This window comes from Conger conger, chromosome 11 (assembly GCF_963514075.1).
Source record: "Conger conger chromosome 11, fConCon1.1, whole genome shotgun sequence".
NCBI lineage: Eukaryota > Metazoa > Chordata > Actinopteri > Anguilliformes > Congridae > Conger > Conger conger.
The window spans coordinates 33999561-34010765 of NC_083770.1; the positions used below are offsets into that span (position 1 = coordinate 33999561).

The 11205-nt window shown below is 40.1% G+C and overlaps 1 protein-coding gene across 6 annotated transcripts in view; it reads right to left on the minus strand.

Moving 5' to 3' along the window:
* The window catches only part of ralgps1 (Ral GEF with PH domain and SH3 binding motif 1), a 158592-nt gene extending 157006 nt beyond the window's left edge, over nucleotides 1-1586 (minus strand). For 3 of the 6 annotated variants that reach the window (XM_061259994.1, XM_061259995.1, XM_061259990.1), the window contains exon 1: nucleotides 1261-1586. The gene's annotated coding sequence lies outside the window, so the exon portion shown is untranslated. Of the gene's footprint in view, nucleotides 1-1129; nucleotides 1174-1260 lie in introns of all 6 variants that reach the window. The other 3 variants (XM_061259991.1, XM_061259992.1, XM_061259993.1) reach the window with 2 other exon arrangements.
* Between the last annotated feature and the right edge of the window lie 9619 nt (nucleotides 1587-11205).

Here is an 11205-nt window from a genome sequence, read left to right on the forward strand (position 1 = left end):
ACTGTGCCTACCACAATTTTCCATTGCTTGAAATACTGCGTTTTATTTAAACTGTATTCTATATATCGTCCTTCTAAATTATGTAAGGCCTACCAATTGAGAACCTCAAACTCACAGCATAGCATTACCCCAGGCTCTGGAAAACACAGACTGGAATCCTCACTTTATAGTTAATTTTCCACTGTCCATGGTGATTATCGACCGTTTAACATGGTTTGTCAAGAACTGAGCTTTAACTCATTTTCATCAACTTTCATTCAGCCACTATTTTTTATTAGGCAAAACAATGTATATTATACATTAACAACGTATTCAAGTTCTAAAGCTCCAGGTGTGTACTTGAAATTTTTACGAAAATCTTCATTTGAATTTGTTATACAAACGTGTTATGGTCAATAACCATAACATTTAAAATGTTGGTAACTATATATCCATAGCTTTTTTATTGCGATAAAACCAGACCAAACTCACATATTTGTGCTTCGTTTTTGTTTATGTGTTTGTGTAAACATGGCCTCACCCCCCTGAATTGATCCGAATAAATAATACCATACGAGTGACAGCAAAGTAATTAACTGGATACAATCATGCTTTTCATAAAAATAATGACTCGGTGTAGGACTAATGATGGCTAAAAGTCCAATGAAAGACAGCCTGTCAGAAGCCAGCGAATAACCTTATGCCTGGTCCAGGATCTATACTGTATGTGATGCTGCAGCTATGTCATTAGCTAGCAGCATTATCTGTAAAGCTACCAAATCAACTGGCTGCTAGCTGGCTATCAAATCAAGCAAAATAGCTAACAGAAGAGTGGTTTCGCGAGTAACTATGAATTTCGCCAAACAAAATAGATTTTTATAACCATCCATTCGACCTAGAAATCTGGCCAACTACTGACTGAATAACTGACAAAAATGGTGACAACCAGTCTGCTAGCTGCTACGGTGGTAGGTTATTTTGTGAAAGAAAACATGAACGTTTTAAGTATTCATAAAGTGAATATAACGAATATGGCCATTGTAATCTTTTTTTAAATAACATTCTTGGCTTAAACAGTAAATACTGACGTTAGCTAATTCCACACGCATGCATGCGCACCCGGATTAAATGCAGAAAGCGAAACACCCACCTTACCCACACTGAAACCCCTGCGGTGACGCAAATCCAATCCTCCTAATATAATACGAAAAAGCATTTTCACTCTGTTTGTAATCAAATGACATTTGCAGCAACTAACATTTAAGAGAAAATACTCCTTACCTCCCCAAAGGAAAGAAGAGTCAGTCCCTCGCTGTTGCGTCTGACTGCTGGCCGCTTCAATCCTTCCAAGGCGACCGCGAGAGTGTATTTCTATCACAACCTTGCACTCTTCCAAAAAAATCAAAACGTATTCCGAAGCAAGATACCTGTGTGCACGATTACCTAAATGTGTTCCTCAATTAATCGAGAGTAGATTATATCCAACGGTGCATTATTTCTTATCAGTGACGTGCCATTTCCTCGTTGTGCACATTTATCAATGCATACAGAAAAAACATGGCAGTGAAGTGTAAGTGCAGTCTACGACCCGAAGAAAATACAGTCTATATCCAACAGCTGGGTCGTGACATCAGGAAGTGTCAGGTAGATATACTTAACTTGATAGAAAGATGCGTCAACAAATAGCCAGTTTAGACTTGCACGGAATCCCCGCCCTTCGAAAATTCGATTCGTCCGTCGAATCTATGCAAATGTCCCTTAAGTGCGCAGGTGGTTTTTCCTTTCAGTCTCGCGAACTCCGAATACATTTATCTCGACGCACGTTTTACTAAAATGTAATGTAATCTCCTTTCGATCTCAACACACTATTAATAAACACACCGAAGCATTGTTGGTGGCCGTAGTCTACAGAATACAGAGCAGATAGAGCAGAATATTTGACAAATATAAATGCAAAACGTGGTCAGTTGCGCACATTGCCACCCTTCATATATTTAATGTCATTCATCTTCAGAATTGAGAACTAAAAAGCCTATGATTTGGATATAAACTATAAGTTAAGCGTACGTGTAATATTATATAAAGTCACAATGTCAAATCTGGTTCACAAAATGACGACGAAGAGTTATAATAGTCTACCGAAAACAAAAGCCAAGGCATGTGCGCGCACAAAAGTTCCTGTGTATCCTGAGTCATCCAGGTTGCTCCAAATGTATCACCAATCTGCCCATGGTGTAATTTAAAATATGTGGATCACTCCCACGCCAATAATATCAGATTATTCTTTCGGATACCTCCATCAGGGCAGGGGCACTTGGTCCATAGAGTAATTTTATCCTTCTTAGGACTCAAGGTCAGTGAAACCAGTCTGTGATTTTCAATGCAATATCTGCTTACTAGACACAGTCCACACCAAAAGTATTGCAACAGCAAGGTCAATTCCTTTGTTTTTGCTATACACTGACAGTTGGGTTTGAGGTCAAGATGTACATGAGATGGCAGATCCAAATTCAGCTTTAATTTCCTGGTATTTTTATCTAGATTTATTACACAACTTATAACATATCACCTTTTGTATCAGACCATCCCATTTTTAGGTGAGCAAAAGTATTGGAGCATGTGACTGACAGATGTTTCTTGTTGCCCAGATGTGTCCTGTTAGATTGATTTGCTAAACAACAAATAGTTCCGAATGTCTACTCTTGGTTTTAGCCTGTGAAGACTGCATTTGTGTTAGAAAAGATAAACCAACATGAAGACCAGAGATAGATAGATAGATAGACACTTTATTCATCCCGAGGGAAATTTTAGACAGAGAGCTGTCTTTGGAAGCTTATATATAAAATGAAATGATTTTAAAAAGATAAGTCCATTGCACAAGCATTAGGGACAGCTTGGAATGTCCTGAAAAAGAAAGAAATGGCCGCCATACTGAGCAACAGACATCAAAGAGGATCTGCTCATGATCCAAAACATACATACTGTGAAGTACAGTGGAGGACGTGTCATGGCTTGGGCTTGCATGGCTGCTTCTGGAATGGGCTCACTAATATTTATTGATGATGTAACTCGAGATGGTAACAGCAGGATGAATTCAGAAGTCTACAAAAGCATTCTGTCTGCCAAATTACAGAGAAATCTGTCCAATTCTAATTGGGATGAACTTCATCATGCAGCAAGACAGACACAAAACACACTGCCAACACAATAAAGGACTTTATTAGGGAGAAAAAGTGGAAAGTTTCAGACTGGCCAAGTCAATCACCAGACCTTAACCAAATTGAGCATGCATTTCACCTCCTAATGAAGAGATTGTTTAGGGGGAGATTTCCCTTCAAACAGAAAGAGGCTGCAGTAAAACTGTCATTTACTTTCATTTACTTAAATATTCTGTCCCAATACTTTTGTTCACCGAAACATTGGGTAGTCTGATACCAAAGGTGTTGTTCTAAGTAGTTTAACATATGTAGGTGTAAATACCAGGAAATAAAAGCTGAAATTCTGAACTCTTGCCTCCTGTTCATCTTTTTATCTCAACCCCAAATGCATTCAGTGTATTGCAAAAACAAAGGAATTGTCCAATATTATATTGTTCCAATACTTTGAGGGGACGGTGTAATTGAGAACTCCTGCTTTTGGACACCATTCCATGGCTTTGTGCTAAATATATAGAATTTCACATATCTTAACAGGAAGTATTCCTTAACCTGCCAAAAACAAAGTGACCAAGCCAATTGCATATAATCTTAATCACAGCAGTAATTCATTCTAATTCTCTAATTTCACCGGCTAGAAGCCAATGACTTAATTTTTAAGAGTGGACAATAATAAGAAGGTGTAGTGTCTTTTTTCTTTTGTTCCCATGGAAATGAAGATGATCTGCAATGACCCTTCTGCTTAAGTAAAAACTATCAGGCTCAAACACCAACAAGACTAGTCATACAGAAGTGACAGAAACCTCAGCTTGTGAAAAGTACATTTTTTATGCCACCATTCATTTGTGGTTCAGTTCCAATTTTATTCCTCTTTATACAACACCACCCTCTGGTGGAAGTGACTGGTAAATTCAGTACTTCCACAACACGCCATCCTCATTCAAATTGCAGCAGTGGAAAGGAACATGTAGTTTATACACAGAACAAATCTAAAAGAGTCAAATCTAATTAGCCTTCTTTTATTTTTATTTATTTTTTTCATGGCAACGTGGAAATTTCCAAACCTGGTTTTACAAATAAAATTCTGGACACTCAAATTTTTGCCAAATCAGCATCTTTATTTTACAAACAAATGCAATTTTTTTTTTTTCATTGACATTTCTTTGTATCATAAAAAAGCAATTTACAAGCTTAAGGACAAAAAAGCAGCACATAATGATTATGAGTAAAATATAATTTGAATAAATATATATTTCATGCTATAAAATAAATTCATAAATTGCAAGTTAATACAGCATCAGCTCTATCTAGCTTCATTTACTTCATAGTCTTATAAAAACAGTAGAGTTCTGAGGTTCACTGTTGAGTTGTGAGGTTGTAGATACAGTGGACTGAAAGAGCAGATTCCTGTTTAAGACACCAAACCATCAAACTCTCTCCTTTTCCCCGCGCAGAATTGGAGCTCTGTGCTTGCAACACGTATCACAGACAGGAATTGAGGGTGCATGGAGACCCTTGAGGCAGAAAGTTGAGAACTAGAGACGGACAATTTGTTTGTTCACCAGAAGATAAGTGCATTTTTGTTTGTTTTTTTCCTGAACATGTGACATGTCCAGCATTACCTTCTTGAAATACTGTAACCCTGAGTTCTACCGTTTTATCCTTTAACAACACCATCCATATGCACCAGGCCTAGCACAACCAATGATTTCCAGAGATTAGTGAGTCTGACTGAGGGGGACGGGGGGGAGGGGGGTTAGCTAGGGCAGACAAACTTAACTCTACACTCCCAGTATGCGAGGGCAAAAAGGAGAGGGTTCAGTATCAAACAGGCTGCCACTTCAATAAAATAAAAAAAAGTGGGTATTTGGCCCACTATCCCTTTTGTATGACACAGACGGAAGTGCAACAGTTAACAGCTGTTCCAGGCAGACCACCGATCGGGACAAAGACTCCCCCATGCCAGAGCGCAGTGAGCATGATGGGGCCTTCAGCCCGGGTCAGCAGTTGAAAAGTTGCACCTTTAATAAGCATGTTCACTCAACCTGTCCAAACATTCACAAAAATCTGAAGAGAGAGAAAAAAAAAAAAAAAAAAAAAAAAAAAAAAAAATTCTATATATTAAAATCCCCTCTAACCCTCAAACTAAAAAGTCAAAGAGCTCCCTGACAACCTGCTTCCATTTGTTTTGTTTTTTTGTTTTGGAGATGCAACCTGCCCCCTTCCCAATGAGAGGGCTGGGTTGGGACCAGTGCGCTGCTTCTAAAAAAAATGTTATTGCTCTTGCGTCAAAAACACAGTGGAGGAAAGTTTCAGTAAAAAGCAAATGGAAGACTTCAAGATTTTTTTCTATTTAGGTCTGGATCAGTGTTCACAAACTACCTGAAGTTAGTTAAAAAAAAAAAAAAAAAAAAGAAGAAAAAAAAGAAAAACAAAAAAGGGCGGGCTGTAATTCAAATAAGTAGTCCGACAGCCTTCCCTGTAAACAGTTCCTTTTTAAATTCATATTTGTATCAGGTATCTGCTACCCTTTACCTGCCCCCACCCACCCCTTTTCTGTGAAGTTTTGAACAGAGAGTGAATCCAACTGCATGGCAGATTCAGTTGGCTGGTGAACATGGTGGCATTAGTATGTATATTTCATAAAAAGCATTTACATATTTTACCCCGCCCTCCCAGATAATGTAGGTATGTGTATATATATTCATGTATTCGTTTATATATAAAATTAATAAATAAACCTGACCAGTCTAAAAGCACCATTCGAGGGTAAAAATTCCCCATAAAATAAAATCTGAGGCCTTTTATAGCTGAGTCCCTTCAAGAGGAGCCTGATGTTTTCAATGAGTCCCCCTTAGCATTGATTATATTTAAAAAAACATTTTCAGTTTGTGGCCAATGAGGAATAGACCTTTAAGTTCCCAAAGAAAAATTGGCATTTCCATACAAATTTGATTAGGTACATGCAAAATTCCTCCGTACAACATAACAAAAGAAACCAAGCTGTTCTCCGTTTACACCTAAACAAAGGGTCTATGTGCATGCAGGTTATCTGCAGACTGGAAGGCATCTCTTGAGCTGGGTGTTGAAACAGGAAAGCAGCTGAGACCAGGTCTACCACTGACCCACCGTCCCCATGTACAATTACAGGGTCAGGATTGGTTGGCATTTCTTGAATCATTCTTGTTTTAAGATCCCAACTCGGTCGAAAGCATCAACGACATGCCACAGGACTGGGAAGGGAATGTTTGTGATTGGGTAGAGCTGTGGTATGGAAGAGCCACATCAGGTATGTGTCCTCATTAACAAGGAGACAGACAATTTATAAATATAAAATAAAAAAGAGGGAGGGGGGGGTGTTCAGGATTGAAAGGAAAGGGGACTGCAGACATGGCTGAAAACATCTTATGAGCTCAGTGTCACCAAACCCCTCTCCCCCTCACTCCACACCTCCCAACTGGAAAGCATAAAATTAACAATACACAGGAAAAGGCTTGTGGGAATAAAATATGTTCGGCTTGCAGTTTTGTACGGGAGGAGAGAAAAAAATGCAGAATTACCTGACTGCACAAAAGGGACTCAATTATGTGCCTGCCTCCTTGATCAGTATTTCATTAATGCATATTATACTTATTTTCTTTTTTTCTTTTTACTATCACAGCATGTTTCATAGATTTTTGCATTCAAATATAAAAAGAAACCAACAGTACTATACCAATGTAGTATACACATATATAAGAAATGATTACTTTTTTCTGTGAAGAGTGGCTGCTTCCTCTATATTCACAAAGCTCTCCTTGATCCCCTTAACGCTTAGCATTTGGAAACAAGCACACAAGCAGTAATACCTTTAAAGTTCAAGGAACAAAACTAGCGATAGTCGTTTTCACGTGGCAAGGCACAGACAAGGTCGAGACGTGAGCTCCGGCTTGGTGACGGTAAGAAAGCTCGTTTTAACGCCGTTTTCTCATTTTAAAAGGCGGGAATTTTACCCCCGTAAATGACCGCACGCAAGCACTCAATACTTCCCAGTCGCAAATCCGCACGGCAGACACCACTGTATTATGGCTTATTTTATTTTTCAAACCGAGACTCTGGTGTAGTCTCATACTGGTGTCTCTCCACGTTAATTGCTGAAATATACTGGTGTGCCAGCTGCCCTAATTGTTAAACATCCCCTGAAGTCAACCAAGGGGGGGGGGGGGATAGAACAAATAAAAAAAAACAACGCATTTTTTTTACAAAATGGTTTAAAATATACTGTAACACTCTTTTAAACAGTAGGGCACTGGGGGAGGAAGGCAAAGCCACCACCATGCTCTCGTGCTGCTCAGTTTGTTTACACAAAGACACTGGGCTACCTTTTTACAACTGTTGAAGGTTTAACACGTACATTTGTTTTTAACCAAGATGTTGTTCTCCTTTCGTTTTTTAAATTTTTTGTTTGGTTAGGTCTTTGGTTAAATACTACCAAGGTAAACTCTTTTGTCTTACTTTCTTCCTTCCAAAATTCTTTGTAAAATGCTCCATATAAATACATTTGATTGATTAGCTTTCCTCTGGTCCAGGGACTGAGCTGGGCACTCATGGCGGTGGCGAGAGCCAGGAGGTGGCCGCTCGAGGACTTCCAGCCGTCGGCACACCACAGAGGCGAGCTCTCTCTCTAGGTCAGAAAGTGAAAAGGCCAGGCACACGCTTCTCCCACCCATGAGCTCAGCCAGCTGATTTCACTCATCAGTTCTACGTCCTGGCTGAATTGTGCTAATCGCTAAGTCCAGGTGACTAAAACGAAATACCGAGGACTTTCACTTTCTCAACCTGAATTTTCCACGTCTGCATCACCCGACACGGAGGGCTGAGTAGCCTTCAGAAGCGCAGACAGACACCAGGCTCAGCTATCTGTACCACAACACGGCTCGGCTCAAAGAAACGGCTCATTGGTCACGGGTAGTAAGCGATGTCACCAAGAGCAGGACCGACCCGCCCCCCCCCCCCCCCGTCCCTCCCCAGCGTGCTAGCTGGCGTACCGAGACATCAGCGTCATCAGGTAGATTAAGCTTCATCAGCTTCTACTTAAAGTGAATTATGCAAAGCAGTCCCAAACTTGCACTGTGTACCGAACGACATCCCGGCCCAAACTTTGGAAATAGCGGTTTCTATACAATCTGCCACCGACACGCTTGCTGGAGCAGGCAATGGGAAGGACAACTAATATCTGGCTATAAAAGAAAGTAAGTCCAACTATAAATAAGATGGCGTCTCCTAGACTTCGCTTTGGGAATAAGCTTAATGATGAAGCGCATGCTGCATTGACGGACAAAGAAAAACAGGGTAATCATCGTGGATCATACAGAAATCCATATAATCAAACTAGAACTATAAGACAATTTAGTAAGTAAAAATTCACAAGCTAACAGAAGTATCCTTGTCGGTTGTAAACGGAACCATTTTTATGGCATTCAGTGAGTTTGGAAAAAATTAAGAAAAAAAAGAAAAGAAATGTTCTGTCCTGTTGTGGTGAGAATTCACAGACCTACTCCTGTAGTGACCTAAGTTTTATAAAATAATAATGCAAACACAAAGAAAAAAATAAAATAAAATACAAAATGAAAAGCACCATGTGGAAGAAAAAAAAATCATTACAAAAAAACAAAAAAAAACACAACAAAAAAAAAAAACACAACTTGTTCTGCTCAGGACCGCTAGTCATAGTTTGGAAGGAACTAGAACGCTTTAAGTGGCACCATATTCTTACAAGGGGGTACCGCGGTCTACTTCTGGAAGGAAACATATGTTTAAGTGCTTTGTGTTCACAGAATGACTTTCTATTTGCAGTGGTTATCTCTCCTGTCCACCCACACCTGGATGTTCAGTGTCAAGGTTTCAGAGTGTTTTTGGGAAGTGGGTGGGGGTCTCTCTGACCATTTATCCCACCCCTTTCAGGCCACAGAGCCCCAGAAGGGATCTCTGCAGATGGCTCATTTCTGGCGGGTTGCCATGCGCTTGCAGCAGCGTGTAAAGAACATCTGGGTGGGTTTCATACGCGTAAAAACCATCTGGGTGGGTTTCATACGCGTAAAAACCATCTGGGTGGGTTTCATACGGCTCATACACTGAGTCGGGCAGCGGGGTGGTCAAGCGCGTTGGCAGGCGGTTTAGAGCATACAGGGTCTGAGTCGCCACTCCTGGTTCCCTGACGCATACGAGACTCCTCCCAGTGTCACATAGGCGGTCACATGTAACTCACTGAATGGCACTAAGATTCGCCCTGGATGCAAGGTGCTGAAATAAAAGCCTGCATCATAGGCAGTTATGTCAAGTTTCATTTAAAAAAATAAAGGTAATTGTGCCACATGGCAAAACCTTACAGTACTGCTAATGGGAGGGGCACAAATATTTATCTTGTTCTGTACAATGGTTTCCAAGCTATAAGGGAGATTGTAATGCAACAGCTGAACAGCCCAGTGACTGGTGCAGTACCCAATAACACAGGCCAACTCGATTGTCTATTAGAGAGGCGGGACCAGCAGGCTCAGCTCCACCAAACGCATATCAAAAGTCTGCCTTGCACTCCATATGCATGGACCAACCCAGATTTAGGATTCATTTTCAGGCTCAACAAAGAGTATGGGTGGGGGGGGGGGGGGGGGGGGGTTAAAAGGCTCCATGTCAAACCCAGCTTTCTCCATAGGAACAGCCAGATTAAGTATGCATGGGTCTGCCTTCGGAAGCCTGCTTTCAACTCACTGACATTTCTACTTACAAAGTGCACTAATACTTTGGATCACCAGCTCCGTTCAGAATAGCCAATCCTTTCCCTTCTTACGATTACAATCCAGCCAATTCCATCCAAGTTGAAATACTAGGGGCCCACAACGCACTAGCACACATCCTATGGGTGCGTGCAATTACAACAGGAGCAACAGAAGATGATGAACGTGAACCCCATCAAAATATAGAATAAAACCCACTCCGCACACAAACAAAAAAAGGAATTGTTTGTTTCCTGTTGTTTCTCGTTTCGGTTTGCATATATTAAGTGGTTTATTTATATCCAGAGACAAAAGCCAGTTGCACTGAACCGACTGTGTTAAGAGATAAAATGCTTAAAGGAGAATTGTGGCCAAAAGCTACAATCTAACCCACTGTACACGGCTGCTTCTTACATAAATCTATGATTTACAATGTAAATAATCATATGAAAGTTGACAAACCACATGTACAACCATATACTTTAAACCCCATCGTGTTATGCTTTTATGTCTGATAAAGATGAACAGTTTCAGGCACACATTTTGTGTGCATTTATATCACATTGTGTGTTTACAGCAACTACATTTGGACCTCTAAAATGGAGGAGGGTAATATGTATAAAAAGGGCTGTATTACCTACATGGACCACTGGATACAGATGTAAATGCCCTCAAATTAAAGCTGACACTTTGACCTCATATTCATTTAAAATCCAATGTGTTGGAGCACAGAGCCAAAAGAACACAAATTCTGTCACTGTCCGCATCCTTACAAACCTAATGGCATATAAAAGGTCAATATCACTTAATTTACCAAAGAAGGGAAAATTATTCATTATAAACTTTCTGACTATATACATACATATATAACATTTTTGGGAAATGTAACCTCTGGCAAGTTTTCCAATGTGCATTTCATTTTTGGCATTCCCTTTCAAATTTTTTTTTCCCTTTCATTTTTCGTCTGAGAGACTGCCCAAAAGCAGGTTGCACTGACGCAGAATTCTGTGTTTTTATATACTGTAGGGCAATAGGGTGGTGGCTACGGTGCTTGCCTGGGGCCCGGAAGGTTGCTGGTGTGAACATTTGTCCAGGGGGAATGGCCCCTGCCTAATCAACTGTAAGTCACTTCAAAAGCGTCAACGCAACACTAATGTAATCACTCCTTTTGTTCTGTTATATGCACCATCAAAAAACTGTACTTTGTCCTTGACTCAATATCCACTTTGGCATCAATCAATAGCGCACTTGTAAAGACATTACACACTTGTACAAGTAACACACAAGATTGGGCTGCTTAGATATAACCCTCTTTTGAA